At 36.7% G+C, this 17,339-nt stretch overlaps 1 pseudogene; it reads right to left on the bottom strand.

The window, feature by feature from the left end:
• Positions 1–17,339, bottom strand: part of LOC131002974 (sclareol synthase, chloroplastic-like) — a 45,040-nt pseudogene that overhangs the window by 11,997 nt on the left and 15,704 nt on the right.

Genomic DNA, 17,339 nt, shown 5'->3' with positions numbered 1-17,339 from the left:
TTGACGCAAAAACAATTCCTCTATTCTACGTTCTGGCCGTATTGGTTGTGGAGCTATTTCTGGTTCTGGCCCTGGTTCTGGACCTCTTTCATCATTTTGTGGGATTCTTCTCCCACCTCTTGGACGTCCTCTCTTTGGTGGCATTCTGATAAGTCAATATAATATGTTTATTAGTACATGGTAGATGTATTCTAACACTCGTTCATTGCTTCTTCAATTCCTTGTACTAGCTATATCGTATGCAAAACTTTTAAATCAACAAAATATAATAAGTACTTAACACACGAATTTACTGAAGGCGTGAATTTATATATAAGTACTTAAAGATTCTGCCTCCTAGAGGCCTCTTCGAATAATATGGAGTTATAGAACGGTCCATAGGTAGTTACCGTTCCTGTAGTAACAACTTCCTAGATAGATGAATATTACAACCCACGAGTTCGAGATACATCATACAAGCAAATACAACTGCCCTAGACTATCGATCCATGGGAGCTAGCAGACTTGCCCTTCTCCGGATCCTCTTCTGGGTCTTCCTCCGGATCCTCTTCGGAGTCGATATCCAGGTAGTAGTCCTCTGTTTCCTCACCCTCTGCCCCGAGCTGAACACGACCACCGAGAAGTCGGATTTTCACCACATCCTTGCAGGGCGTTCCTGCATCGGAGGTCGTAGCACCCTTCTTAAGGGAAAAAGGCTGAGCAGGTAGTGGCTTCCAACTCGCCTTGCCTGGAGTTTTCTTCCTACTTCCCCCAGTGTCATCGTGGGCTGGAGCTTTCCCCTTTTCAGCAGTCTTGAGTGCCTGGCGCAAGATCTCACCTTCATCGTTGTCAGTGCATGCCAGGGCTTTGCCCTTATCAATAAGTTCGCGTGCTTGACGCAAGAATTCTTCTAATTGTTTCATGGCCGCACTGTAAATGGGGTCCTCTTCCCCTGGTGGAGGTGGCTGTATCGGGGGTGTACCGACTGGTGATTGGGGTGGTGGCGTCTCTTTCCTTTGGGTTTTTGGACGTGATGTCCCGGCCTCGAAGTCGTTTCGGCATCGACGACCGAGAACAGATAGTTGTGGGGAAACACTCTGCACTGGGATGGGTGGATCTGCTGTTATAGGAGCCTGAGTAGGCATAAGTGGGGTCCTTTCTTCCGGACGAACTCCAACAGGAGCAAGGTCTCCTGGCCTCATATATGGTCCCCTGAATGCTCTGCCAAAGGCATCATAGGTGTAGTGAATTGCTGCGATGAACCGTGGAAAATTGCCTTCTGGATCAAACGACTCTTCTGCAGTGTGTACGTAGTCACCTGCGAGCTCTGTAGCCCATCCCTGCCAGTCTGGTGGAAGTAATAAGATCAAGCGCATGATCCCGTCATAACCAGTGGCTCCATGGGGATGTGCAGCTTTCCACAGTCGATAATAATGGGCGAGGAACTCTCCTAGGTCATCTCTCCAACAACGTGTGTAGGTTCGGTATTCCCTGAGGATACTTTCAGGACTTGGTCGCCTCGTCATTTGCTTTCTAGCGGTGCGTCGTGTTCTTGCCATCTTTGAAAGAATGACGTTCTATAATTAAACTCATAATAAGTTATTATAGCAGTAGGTTTCTAATTACTCTCATGTATTAACAACACAAGTCGTGATCATATCATAAGTAATATTGGTCTTAATCTCTGACTTATGCATAATTAATAATTCTCAAGTCCTAGATCGTGCAGTCATAATCCCAATACTTACATATGTATTGAAATTTTAAGGGTTGAAAGAGATTCAACTCATTGCACAAATAGTAAATCATTCAATGCACTTTTGTCACTACGAGCTATATAATAAATAAATTTATTGGGTAAGGCAATAGTTGATATGTTTGAACAATTCGAACTATGCCCGTATCATCATGAGTGACACGCTCTGTCATGTCTCTATCTTTATACATCCTCGAGTGACGCCTGATTTTCTTTCTTCTATTGTGTTTTTCATTTCAACTGTAATGAATGATAACTAAACTCATGTATATGTTTTGCTTCTATGTTCTTTGTAAGAGTGATCAAACATTTCTAACGCATCTAAGTTCATCAAGGAATCTACTCAATCATATAGCATGAGATTTAAGCACTTGTACAAACATTTGAAAATACAACTTTCTCAACATTTAATAAATATTTACCTCTGTTTCTCTGTTGAGCAGGATGTTGTGATGAGGTGCTGAGCTTTTGTCAACTGACCTTTCTAACACTAGTATTCAGTAAAGAATAAATTTTGGGATAACTCTTGGGTTCAGAGCAAACGAACTGCTCTGATACCATTCTGTCACGACCGGACTTAACTAAGGATAGGTAAGCCGGGAAACCGTGACTAGGGAAGGGAAATTAGGAGAGGGGACAGAAAGGGGTGATAAATAATTATAAATGAATTAAATTAAGATTTAGACATCATATGAGAATAAGTCACACATATATATAGATAATAACGAGTAATCGGTCATGAGTATCCGATTTAAGTGTTTATACAATAACTTGATTTGACAATCCAACATAATAGGATAAACTGCATCATAACTGAGTGTTCGCAGCGGAAATGAGAACGTGATACATGTATGAAGACATGTATCGCCAAGAGTTTATTTAGTAAATATGATAAAGCTCCGTACGACACCCCATCATCACTCATCACTGCTCAACCTGCACATTTAGAAATACATGCAGGGCTGAGTACAAAGTACTCAGTAGACATATGCCGAAAATCATATACATACATAATAACTGTAAATTGTCATGCCATTTCAATAGTATAACCAAGGGTTTTTACTTAAAAAGGCCCTAAGCATACTAAATTCATTTGTGATTCTAAAGTTCGTCTGATCAGACTAAGTTCTTTTGTAATCTATCATATCTGAATCTGTGTGCCGGAGAGGTGGCCACCTCTCACGGTCACTTGACCGGCCAACCCGCTAGATGACTCACGGTCACTGGTGTACACTAGCCAAGACAGGATAGCTATCAACTGCTCAAGACCCGAATTCGATTACATGATAACTGGCAAAGCCATATCAGATAGATATCATACTGAAATTAAAACATTTTATGGCAAGACAATACTTGAAATAACTTCAATTCAAAGATTTTGTCATGAAATAACTTGCTTGAACGTAACAGTTAAACTCATTTGATATATATGAAAGTAATGCCTACCTGATTGCAGTGTTTTGCTACTTAAGACAATGATTCTCTTTCCTTAGCGCGATAGGTTACTCAGGCGCTTTTGTTTATTTGAACCTTTGATAACACGAAACATGTGTTCGAGTGAATAATAGAAAAGATAACAACAAATGCAGTGAATCACTATTCACTCATTTCTCTAACTACCCATATTTCCTTAAACGACTGTATCTAACTCATATACAATCGTTCTTCTTTTATCGAAATACTTCATGTACCTTTGAGGATGTAGGAAAGCCCATTTTATATTATTCCTTTATTTATCCATTATAAATAAAGAATAATTTATAAAATATTTTCCTTTTCCCCATTTAATAATGCCAATCAATATATATATATTGCTACTATTAAAAGAACTAATAAGTCATTAATAAATTCTAAACATTAATTCCTGATGAAAATTTCATTGTGAGATTTTAGGAACATTTGTAAAAATATTTTAAAATAATAAAAGGAGTTAACTATAAAAAGAAATTTTCGAGAAGATCTAATAATTTTAATATTTTAACCATTTAATTAATAAATCTTTAATATTTCATTTATCAACTATTCCATCTAATATAATTTTACCAACAAGTTCTCATGAAATCTTTCTCCAAAATATTTATATATCTCAATAGCTCATTTATAAACTAAAAGTGATATTTTATCAACAATAAAACTTTAAAATCCTTAATAGGAATTATTTTGAATCATTTCCATCTCAACAAAACTGTATATATTCAACTTCAACTAATAAACTGCTTTTACTCCGAATTCGTATGGAGTCTAATTTTATATCAATCGAAACCTCTTTGAGTCTAGTTTAATTAAAAAAAAAGTATGTTGAAAAACTCCAAGTAGTTTAAGAGATATAGCGATTTTCCCATCGCCTACCAGATTCGGCAGTTTCTGCCAACTGAAAGTCCAGATTTTTGAAAAATAGAAAACGTTACCTGAATGAGCTCAAATTTTATATGTAGATAGCTAACACATATATCTTCATAGAATAAAAATTTGAGAGCTAAATATCAACATATGGTTACTGAAATAATTAACCTAATCATCTGCCTCACGACAGTTTTAGCAGATACGGGCAGTAGACTTCTCGAATTTTAAAAGGGTAGTAAACGAAGTTCAAATGATATGAAACTTTGTACGAATATTTACCACACTCCCATCTATACCCCAGAAATTTCCCATAATATAATAGAAACGGGAATGCATCGAAATAAGGGCGTCAACTTACCCTTGTCCAAGTGAGCACTAATGGAAGTTGTTCGCCGGGGTTTTTTTCTGGTCGTCGTTCCGCGATGTGGTTTAGCCGCGAAGGTCTACGACTTAGTTTTCCTTGTGCGAGATAGATCAGGCTACACAACGGTGGTTTCTCGATCCTTTTTCGTCGTAAGGATAGTGAGAAACGAAGGCCGTAAGTTGGCCGGTGGCTAAGTCGGGAATTCGACGTTGGCCTCCGAAGGATATTGTGGCCTTTGGTCGGGAAAATATAGAGAAGGTTTCGGCCTTTCGATTGTTGGGTTTGGTAGCCTAAAGATGGAGGAACGAGTACACGTTCTCGGTTCAGAGCCTAGTGGCCGGTCGACGAAGAAATGGCCCGGCGAAGGGAGCTCACTTGAGCTCTTGCAAGTAAAAAAAAATCTCCTAAACTCTCTCTTGCCTCACACTTCTTGCTGCACTTCTTCCTTCTGCAGAACTCTCCTCAATTTATAGAGGAGTTTCTGCAGACAACAGAATCAAAATGGTGGAAATTTTGGTACCGGGAGTTGCAACTTTTGAAGATTTGATCGTTGAAATTTGCATCCTTTGACAATTGTGATCTTGCCGTGAAATTTCTTTCTCGGCGTGCTGAAGCTTTTGAAAATTGATTGTTAAGCTATTAGTGATAGTATTGTACATTTTGGATAAATGTTGTATAGTTTTAGACGTCAAAACATTTTCCCTACATATATGTAGCGAGATAGTTGTAGGAGAGAGTTGGTGATAAACTGAACTTTTTGCAGAAGAGTTTAAGATGGAAGAAAATGTAGTAAAATGGAGCAATTACACATGCATGAAGATAATGCAACTTTTAAAAAAAATTTGCAGTAATGAGGTGTTGGAGGGGAAGGTGGAATAGTGTAGGGAATAGTGTAGGGAATAGTGTAGGAAATAGTGTAGGAATTGATGTGTTGGATGAAAAATCGAGACATACGTGTAGTGCCGTGATCTAGTTTCTCCTAGTTCCTGTAATAATTCTCCAATTCTCGTTTAATAAATACTCGTCGTATTTATATAAATTAAATCCTCAATCTTGAGATTTAATACGTGAAAGTCGGAATTAATTCGCGACTTAATACCTTAACACATATAACGCGAAATAATAAAATTATTATGCATATGATCTCAAGTTATAATTCTAGCAATTTGATTTAAATAACACGATTTATAAAATCGGTTATAAATCTAAATTTTCTAATAATATTGATTAAATCAATAAACTGGTAAAACAAAGTCTCAAACGTATAGTTAAACCAATAAATTTAATTATTGGTTTCATTCATGACTGAATATTAAATCGCAGCTCTGTATCTCTTATACAGACTTTTGCTGAAATAATATTATCTGAACAAAATAATCACCATAAATAATTAAAAGAATTTTATAACTAATGCACATATTTAATCTAATATGTATTTAAAAGAGCGGGGCATCACATGCCATCACTCCATGTATCTAATTCTATCTTGAAAACTGATAGTATTTCAACCCACTGCGCTTTACTCAAATTAACACAAAATTATATACCATTCGCGAATGTAATATGAGATGTTATACAATGTTGCAATGCTGATTTTTTAGAAGAAAAAAAAAAATTGAAAATGTAAATCTTTTACCTAAAGATGGATATTAAATTTCACAAGAAAAAATATATATATATATATATATATATATATATATATATATATATATATATATATATAGAGTTTTGATATGCTAGGCGCCCAAAATGAGCGACCAGCGTGAGCACCCAGCCCATTTTCCTTTTCTTATTAATATTTAATTTTCCTTTTACCTTTCTTTATATTTAAAAGTTGTATTTTATTGATTTGTAATTATATGTTCTCTCATCCGCATATATATGGATTTCTTCCGTCGGCGTCATTGCGAGTTGGATTTTTTTTAACGATGCCATTGCAATTTTTTCAAATCTGAAATTATGATGTCTTGTTTTGCTCACAAGCTTCTACTCTTTTTTTTTTTTCTCAAAATCAAATTTTCGTTCTCGATTGCCAAATTCTCTGGAAAATCACTATTTTTTAGTTGTTCATTCTCTAGCTAAAAGTGATTTGCAATTATCATATTTCAACTTCTTAGAGAGAGACACCATGCGTTTCTTGTTTCCATTGTCACTAACTGATGGGTTTCTGAGTATGATGAAAAAAACAAAGAAAAAAGAGAGGAGGTGACGAGGTGTGGTGTCGACGGAAGAAATCCATATATATGCGGATGAGAGAACATATAATTACAAATCAATAAAATACAACTTTTAAATATAAAGAAAGGTAAAAGGAAAATTAAATATTAATAAGAAAAGGAAAATGGGCTGGGTGCTCACGCTGGTCGCTCATTTTGGGCGCCTAGCATATCAAAACTCTATATATATATATATATATATATATATATATATATATTCCTTTCGGTTCTTCAAAACTAGTCCATTTTTATCATTTTGGTACTTTCACAAAAATAGTCTATTTCCATTTATAAACACTATTCTAAAACATATTATCCTAAATATATCAACTTATTTACCTATTCTAGCACATAGTGGATCATTCTCTCCATTCACAAATCACAATACAATTAACTATCATTGATAATACCATATTTTAGGTGAAACCATTTCTCCACTCATAATGCATTCAACCATTTTTATTAAAACTCATATTGTCCATTTTCATAACTATTTTTGAGAACAGAGGGAGTATTAATTATTGTCAAATTCACGACACATGCTGTAATTTTAAAAAAAAAAAATAGGCTAATTATAGTTTATAATTTGAACTTTGAGCGAATTTCCATTTATAACTTCAACTTCGATTTTTTACATTTTGTATTCCCTGAGATATTAAGAAATTGTTTAATTATGATCCGTTTAAAATTTTTCGACGCCAAATGGCTTACGGCCATTTTGGACAATTTATTGAGGGAAGACAATGACCTAACAATAAAAAGTAGATCAGTGGTTGCCCTCATTTGGCCGGAAAATCCACTTCCGGTGTCGAAAAATACACCGGAAAATATCAAACAGATTATAATTTAAATATCAAACAGATTATAATTAAATATATTTTTTAAAAATTTAGAATATACAAATTAAAAAATTTGTTAAAAGTTCGACTATAACCCATATATTTTATTATTAATGAACGAACGAACAACTAAAATCTTTAAAATCAGAAAAAAGAAATAATTAAAAATGCATATCTTTTCTTTCTTTTTCTTGGGGGGGGGGGGGGGGGTTAGGTACATACCAATCCAATTATAAATTGTTTGACACTGCGTCCTTGTTCGACATGAGCCATCTCCGCCAAATCATTCACTGTATTGTACAGTGCTGTATAAAGAATTTCTACTGCTTCGGAACCGTATTCTGCACAGTAGCCGGCTTCTCTTTCCATCTATTTTGTTGGTTAATTATATACACGAATAAGAAGAGGGTGTTTGGCTGAGTTTATTTAAAAGAGCTTATAAAATGTTATTTCGTAAGAATTTATAAGTTATCAAAGTATTTGGATAATTAAGCTTGTAAGCTAAAGAGAGAATTTTTGTTAGAGAGAGAAAATCAAAAGGAGATGAAATTAGAATGATATATGATGAAAAAAAAATCACCGTTGAGTTATTTTAATAAAATGAGTGTTGCTTATAAGATAATGAGAAAATAAGTTAGGATAGAGACTTATTTTTTGGAGAGCTTAGTTTGCCAAACACTTTGAAGGATAAAATGAATGTTGCTTATAAGATAATGAGAAAATAAGTAAGGACATAGACTTATTTTTTGGGGAGCTTCGTTTGACAAACACTTTGAAGGAAGCCAAACACACTCTTATTTTTTTCTACCCCAACATGTTTCATTATCTTATTAGCAACACTCATTTTACAAAAATAATTCAGTTATAATTTTTTTGTTTCATCATATATCATTCTAATTTTATCTTTCTTCGATTTTTTCTCTCTCTAACTAAAACTTTTCTCTCTGTAGCTTATACGCTCAATTATCCAAACACTTTGACAATTTATAAGCTTTTATGAAACTAGATCTTATAAGCTCCATGAGTTTATAATAAGATTTTTAAAATAAGCTTAGTCAAACACCTCCTAGGTAGGAAATTGAAGAAAATCATTAAAAAAAGATGCATGGGGTTGATATAAGAAATTATAAGCTTACTCTTTTACTAATTCAAGAATCTTGTAGCACTCTTGTGTGGAACCACCATGATCGAACAAATCATCAATGAGTGTGACAAGCACAGATGTTTTAGCACTGGCTAGACGAGCATGATCAGACGCAAGATCACCGATAACTAAGGAAGCTAGAAAATTATTAATGAGCACAAAACTTCAAGGTGTCCAACCTACAATCTGCATACCACCTGCATCATGTAATTCAGTTTATGTTCAAGCTATATATAGGCACTACAAAAAATATTTCTATCAGTGATATGAGGTTTCGTAACTAGTATTCGTGTCACAAAAATTAGTGGTGTTTGAAAGTGTAACTATTAGTGATTACCTACATCGATCATCAAATGTCACTCATGTTTATAGCACACGTACATTATTCCTACCAAGCCTCATGTCACTAGTGATTTTTTTTTTTTTTTTTTTTTTTTGTAGTGAGGGTGGAGTTATATACACATCAGATTTGTCATATAAAATAGATTTGGATGAAACATTAGGATCGGAAGTCATTGCACAAAAAAATGAATTCAGAAAAATGATACTCCCTTCGTTCCACTTTAATAGGCTCGTTTTCCTTTTCGGGACGTCCCACTCTAATAGGCTCGTTTTCCTTTTTGAGTAAATTTTTTTTACTTAATTGGTGTGGATCACACCACTTTTCTACTAAAAAGTAAGTTTTCTTAATCTCTATGCCCAAAAGAAGTGAGCTTATTGGAGTGGGACGGAGGAAGTAGTACTATATACCTGAATAGGGGTAAGCAAAATATCTTAAATCGAATAACTAAATTCGTCCAAACCAAAATATTAAAATACAGTAATATGTTTCTTCGATTTTTTTGTTTGGTTCGATTTTTTTTAATGAATTTTTTTGGCTTGGTTCGATTTAATTTATCTAAAACCGATCGAATTATATTTATATTATAATATATAACATATTAATATATATACTACTCCCTTCGTCCCAACTTTTAGTATTTAATTGAGAGTGACACATACTTTAATAAAGTGGTTGGATGTATTGTGAGTGGAATAAGGGTCCCACCTTTTATGTGATTGTTAAAATAATTAAAGTGAAGTAAAAGTCCCACCTATTTTTACTAAAAATATAAATGGATACAAAAATGTGGGACATCCAAAAAATGAAAGATGAATATTAAAAGTTGAGACGGAGGGAGTATTTATCAAGATCAATTGTTTTTTTTTGATGAAAATACATTATAAATAATACAAACCACACACATACGCCCCTCCTAGTGGTTATTGTGGCCGAGAGTACTCGAACCTGTGACCTTTTGTACAACAGGCAACCACCCCAACCACTAGGCCATCCCAAGGGGACTATCAAGATCAATTGTTAGTTTGTTATATAAGTGTTGCATGTTATTGAAATGGAAGAGGGATAATGATAAAAATACATTTTAATTTCATTTTTTTTTATTTATTTTTTCGGATTATTTTGATTTTTTTCGGATTTAATTCTAAAAAATTTCAACCGTTCAGTTTGGTTTAGTCGGTTTACTTCGTTCGATTTGATTTTTTTTTTAAATCAAATATAAATTTCATTTAATTCGATTTTAGCAAAAAAATCGAACCGAGAACCGAATGTACACTAAACTGAATTCATTTTAATCACCCTCTATATCACATTGTCTTCTCTTACCTTTGCAATTGCTGAAGTTCTTTCTGGTTCTGGACTTGGAAAGTAGCAAAATCTTGCCTAGCAAATGCTAGAAAATCTTCGTTGCATAGATTAGAGAACCTAAAGCAAAAAGAAAAATGGATGGTTAATTTGCTAATTACCGTATAAGACAGATTAGCTCAACAAAATTGAATCATGTAACAATCTTGTTTTATACCTATCTGTATCTTTCATAGCTTGATAATAGCTCATGTCATATAGGTCGAGGTTTCGTCTAACTCCCAACCTTATGGTTATGCCGTGATAGTTATTCAAGTAGAATTCCACCTTGAATTTATTCAAAAGAAAGAAAATCAATTATTAGTGTAAAACTTACTCTTAGGGTGTATTCTCTCTGTGGTTATATTTAGGGCTAAATACCCATAAATCCTATAACTATATGCCTTATCGCGTTTTGCATCGGTTTCAGAATTTCTGCCACAGTATATCCCAACTAAAAGGGGTGTATTGGATTGTGATTCTATAGGATTTTAAAGGACTTTAAAAAGTTCATGGATTTTAAAGGACTTTCGAATCCATAGACTCCGCGTGAAGTCGTGTGGAGTTTAGAGGAATCCACCGAAATCTCAAGTCTGAAGCTCGGATTTCGTCTACAAGGTCCTTCACCGCCCCAGCGGAGGCGTGAAATGCCACAACCTCTTCGACCACAACTGAGAGATTCAAGTCCTCCTCGAATTTATAGATAAAGTCCCTCGAAGGCACACACATCCCCCAGGAAAAAGCCCTCTCTGATCTCGCCCAACAAGTCCTCTCCGAATTGGCCTACCTTCACTGCCGCAAAATCGTCCACCACGACATCACTCGAATCTCCTAATTAACTCGCGCCGCCTCGCTGGGGTTAGTGGCGGAAACCTTAGGCGGCGCACCTTTTCCTTTTCGCCAGAAACCCTAATCCAAACCGGGTCAGAGAGATGAGGCTGCTGGACCGGGTCTGGGTTTGTGGGACTGGGTCGGGTTTGGGCATCCTTGGCAAAATGACGTCTACACGTCATTTATTAAAAATAAAATAAAAATAACATGTTATTGCCATGTAGACTTTATTCTACCTTGTCATCAAAAAATGTGACACGTAGATTAAGTTAAGTCGCCGGAATTCTTCGCCGGATGCAAAAATCGATTGGAGGCTTAGTTGGGATATACTATGGCAAAAATTCTGAAACCGATGCAAAACGTGATAAGGCATGTAGTTATAGGATTTATGGGCATTTAGCCCTTATATATATTTATTATGAAAAAATGAAGGATACAAAAAAATTTCTGCTTTTAAATTCTTTATTTATACAAAAGGAAATTTCACCCTTTTTAGTTCCAAATTTTCACTCCAATGAGGGACAATATTATGATAACAAAAACGAAAGGATAATATTTATTATTGTATCTCTTATTGGAGTGAAAAACAAAGGAATGAGAAAATGTGAAATTTTCTTTTGTACAAAATGAGGAAAAAGTAATGAGAGATTTAAAGCAATATTTTTTTATCCTTCATTTCTTAATGACAAATTTACAACCAAATATAATACACCCTTAGCGGTGAACAAAAGGGTAATTGCATCTAAATACACAAACTTTCACATAATTCTTGTTTTGCACATGAATTTAAAATTCTACCTCCAGATACACAGATTTTCAATTATTATGATTTTTCACACGATTGTCAATTTTCAACGAATTAACGTCATTGTAGCTAACTAAAATGATAAATTAATAACATTGTGACCAGGTCAATAAACATTTTAGGTGTCCACTCAATTGAAAGTCGTGTGAAAAATTATAACAACTAAAGTTTGTGTATTTAGACACAATTACTCTGTGAATAAATGGAGTTTAATTTTTTTTTTTTTGTGGTCACTATCTTAGGCTTGTGTGCAAAAATAGGCCAATTCTTTTCGAGCTTGCAAATTTAGGCCAATTATTTTAAATTTCGGTGTTTTGGGGTCACATTCGGTCCCAATTCAGCATCTATAGGCCATATTTTGAGTCATATTTAGGCCCAAATGTGGCCTAAAATAGCCCGATTAGACTCAAATGTGGTTGACGGACGCTAAAATTTAAAATAATTGACCTATTTTTGCAAGTTCGAAAAAATTGGCCTATTTTTACAAATCGTCCTTAATAGTAACCTAAAAAAAATTTAAACTCCGAATAAAAGCGCAGAGCTCACCAGTTTGTGCAATTTCTTGTCAGAAATGGAGTTAGTTTGCAACTGGTGCTTGAGAAAGGTGGTAGTCCAAGCAAGTATTTTCTCAAGACTGCTCTCTTCTTCAAATATTCTCTCTTGTGCTGCTCTGTAAAGCTCGATAATCATCGCCACATGATGTGGGGGGTGGGTGGGGGTGGGGGCGGTGGGGTGGGTGGGGGGTGGGGGTGGCGGGGCTGGGGTGGAATTGGGGAGGAAAAATTTTTTAAAAAAATTTAAAAAAAAAAAAATTTTGGGGGGGTGGGGGGGGGGTTGGGGGGTAGGTGGGGGGTGGCGGGGCTGGTGTGAGATTGAGGAGGAAAAATTTTAAAAAATAAAAAAAAAAATTTTTTTTGGGGGGGGGGGGGGGGGGGGGGGGGTGGGGGGGGGTGGGGGGGTGGGGGGTGGCGGGGCTGGGGTGGGATTGGGGAGGAAAAAAATTTGGGGACTTGGTGTATCGAGACCATGGGCTTTTTTGGTCTTTTTTGGGCATTTTTAAGTTTGGTAATGAGTATTATTGGATCTATGGGTCTTATAATACCCATGGGTAATTAACCTACCCGCACCATTTAATTTTTCACTTAATGGTCTGGTCCGGTGTGGATCCATTAAGCAATGGGTCGGTTCTGGTTCCGGAACCATAACAATTTTAATGGTTCTGGTCCGGGTAAAACCCACCCATTGACATCCCTAGCCACATCAATTGTTTTGCTGGCTAAAGCGCTCTTGATTAGCATATGGAGCTAGTTCCTCTGCACAATGCAAGAGAAAAAGAATTAAAAAAATTGTTCATATTATAGCATATATAGGGTCATTAATTATATATATATATGTTCATAAATGAAAGAATTATGCCTGATGAAACTTCATATCCTTTCACTCGCAAAAGCCTAAACGCCATTGCATGGATACTAACTGTGGAGTATATAACTTTGTGTTTCTGTTTCCACAACCTGCAGTTTGATCATAATTTTGAAGTTCTGTAAAACTCTATAAGGACCATTTACTTTTCAAGATTGATAGTATTATCTTGGAGTAAAAAATAAGGCCGAAAAGAAAATGAGATAGATATAAAAATTTATTATCTGTATTAGTAATTGTATTGCTATTTTTTTAATAACTGAATCAATATATATGTTGTTTAAGATCACATGATGGTAGACTCGAACATGAAATTTAAATTTAGCTTAGGCATTAACGACTCTATCACTGAACCAACACACGCATACTATTCTGCCATTTTTTTCTTGGGTCAAGTACAAAAAATTTAACGATTGTGTGATTGTTCTCAAACATCATACATTTTGGTAGATATTAATTACTCTATCACTATAAACGCACGCACACTATTCCGCTGGCCTGCGGTTCCATTGTCAAAAAATAAATTCAAAAATAGAATAGAATAAGAAAAAGAGACAACATCCAATTCCAGCATTTCTCATATAGAAATTATACCCATATAGATAAAAATGTGGAGCTAGCAATCATTTCTTACTATTATGCCTACATGACAAAAAGGGCACCCTTACACGCCTACACGAAGTTTTCGTATAACAATATTGTTACACGAAACTGTAAATTCTTGTAATTATCAAATTTTTTGTTTAAGAATATTAAAGTAAAAGGAGAATATGCACTCATATAGTCATATTGAGTAATGAAACTCAATTTTCTGTCTCCCATCTGAAAAACATAAATTATGACCATTTTTTTTATAATTTCGGTCCAAATTACCTTTGACCTCGCGGATCCCACTCTACCCAGCTCAACCCGTACACGTGGTTCTCCCTCTGTCTCTCTCCACCCCCCTCCCCCTTCTTTTGGCACAAATGGTCATAATTGTGTTAAGTGTACCTAATGAATGACATAAATATTGATACAAATTTATCCATTTGTACCAAGTGTAACATCATTCAATCTTCAATCACATTTGGCACAAATAGGCATAATTGTGCCAAGTGTACCTAATGAATGACACAATTGACACGAATTTATTCATTTGTACCAATTGTACCATCATTCAATCTTCAGTCTCATTTGACACAAATGAGCATAATTGTGTAAAGTATACCTAATGAATAACACAATTGACACTAATTCATCCATTTGTACCAACTGTACCATCATAACCCGCGCACCCCAGCCCAACCCCGAAGTCCAACCCGTGCGCAACCCAAATCCGATCATTAGGGGTAATACAGTCCTAAATCATAAAAAATGATCAAAATTTGTGTTTTTAAGATGGGAGACCAAATACTGAGTTTCATTGCTCAATACGACTATCTCAAAAATTGACTCAAGTAAAAAATGGTCATTGTTACACGAAACTGTTCGTATAACATCAATTTTTTCTTGTAAAGATACTAAAGTAAAAAATAGTCTATTTCTATAATTTTTATCTATATGGATAAAATTTCCTATTAATATAAGTTATTAGCTACTATAGGGTGCCACCATAAGGGGGGAATCAGCGACATACTGTAGCATGAACAGTAATTTTTTTTGACTTCGTTCTCGCCTCAGAGTTCGGACTCTCTCGCGACCGGCCGGTGAAGCTCACCGCTACCAGACCTTTGTTCCCACGGTACCGGCGCCGGCGCAGCTGCCCACCGGCAGGCAGCAGACTCCCACACGCAGCAGCTCGTTCCAGAAGCAGCAGGGCTCGCTCGTCCGGTCGCCCAGCAGCAGCGGCGCTCGAGCTCGAGCCGCCTGAGCTCCACGCTGACGTGCAGCTGCCACAAGCCGCTGGAGCTGCTGCTCGCCTGGATCGCCGATGTTGATGCTGCTCTGGTAGGTGAAATCAATTTCTGGGTTTATTTGTGTATGCCTATAAGGTGTTTGATGAAATGCCAGTGAAAGCTTTGTGGTTTCTTTTTCGCATTCCGGCGTCCTCTCTTGCTGAATCATGTCGGGCAAAGGGGGCCTGAACCTTCCACTCGTTTCTAACAATTTTAACCCGAATGCTCGTGCTGTTTCTTCCCCAAGGAAACACCCTAGTTTGGTTTCGCCTGCTACTTCTGCTAATCCGAATTTGGCTTTGAACAACGCCAACGAACAGTCTGGAATGATGGTCTTTTCTCATGGCTCAAAGGGACCTCAACGTACGCTTGTGGTTCCGGATGGTACTTCCCTTACGCAAGCACAAGGGAATCCCAATCCTAACCCTAATGGGGCGGCGGCTTCCTCTTCGACAACTATTCCCACGAATTCGGTTCGTCAACAAGTTACTGATATGGGAGAGAAGATTGATGCCCACAAATCCTATGCGGAGATGGCTTCTAACAGGGGGCAACGACGTTCTGACGTAGCTGCTCATAACTTTCATGCACTATGTCCCATGAAGGAGGGTGATCAGTTCTGTTTCAAAATGCCCAAAGATCTTCTTATCAAACAAGTTTCGGAGTTTCAATATGCTTTGACAGGAAGACTTTTGCTTCGTAAAGGTGAAAAACCGAAGCCGGCAATGATGTTAAAAAAGGAGTTGAATGATTTATGGGGAATTGCTTCTTCTTGGCAACTTATTCCCCTTGGAAAAAGCTACTACACTTTGGTTTTTCAAAGTGAGGCGGACAAAACCTGTGCCAAGGTTAAAAACACTTGGGAACTTCTTAATGGTCATCTTCGACTCAGGGAATGGTAAAGGAATTTCGATCCCTTCAAGGAGCATTCTTCGTTGGCTAATGTGTGGGTGAGAATACACTATTTGCCGATAGAATATTGGCACACGGAAGTGCTGGCTGGAGTTGCGAGATATATTGGGCATCCCATTAGAATCGATGCAGCTTCAGTGAAGAAGGATTTTGGACAGTTTGCGAGGGTCTTGGTCGATTTAGATATGTCTAAACCTCTTCCTACTACTCTTCTTTTTGATGAAGGAGATTTCGCTTTTTATATTGAGTTCACTTATGAAAAGCTCCCACTTTACTGCAACAGGTGCAAAATAACAGGACACTCTCCTGATAGATGTTTCAAAGCTATTCAAAAGGAAACTGACGAGACAACTACTCACGTCAAGATTGCCACGCAACAGCCAAGGGGAAAACAATGGCAAGAAATTGAGCATATTCAGACTAGGAACAACGAACATGAAGCAGCCTTGCATGAGCATAGAAATCAACCTGTCGGCGATCAGCAGATTCAGCAACATTCGGTTAAAGATAAGCAGTGCTCGGGGACTACGATTGGAAACACTTTTGCTGTGTTGGAAAACCTGAGAGGTGAAGAAACTGGGTTACAAATCTTGGAGGCTGAGCAGATAACTGATAAATCCGCGCGCGTACAGCAGCAAGGTTCCGGTGAGGACAATGAACCAAGATCTACACCTCAGAAGGTTGCGCAGCCTTCGCATCGAGGCTCTTCGCCTCATCTGTTGGAGCAGGAGGAAAATGCTAAGAACAGAATCAGTGGTGATAATGTTAGATTTCAGTTGAGGAATAATGAGGATATCAGAGGGCCGGATATGCTGGACGCTATCACCAACAATGTGGAGACATCGGTGTACGATAGGCCGCTTGAAGTTTATGTTTCTGAAAGTTCAGAACAGGAGGAAACAATTGAAGCGGATGTTATAAGTGAGGAAATTCATTCCCGACAGCAACCAACTGATGCAGTTGCTTTTGAGAATGCTATGAAGGCTCAGAGATTGGAACAAATTCTGGCATTGGCTAAGGAGCCAATTACTTCGGGTATGGCAGCTAAGCGGCGCGGTAGGCCTTAAAAAAAATAGCTCGCAGATCGTGCAGCGGAACAAATCTCAAAACAGGCAGAGGAGAGTATTAAACATCGTCTTCGAAAAGCTGGAGATGTTGGCAATAATC

The sequence above is a fragment of the Salvia miltiorrhiza genome, unplaced genomic scaffold (genome assembly GCF_028751815.1).
Source record: "Salvia miltiorrhiza cultivar Shanhuang (shh) unplaced genomic scaffold, IMPLAD_Smil_shh fragScaff_scaffold_43:::fragment_1, whole genome shotgun sequence".
NCBI classification, from domain to species: domain Eukaryota; kingdom Viridiplantae; phylum Streptophyta; class Magnoliopsida; order Lamiales; family Lamiaceae; genus Salvia; species Salvia miltiorrhiza.
The sequence above is the reverse complement of the archived record's forward strand: the minus strand, read 5'-3'. Positions and strand labels throughout refer to the sequence as shown.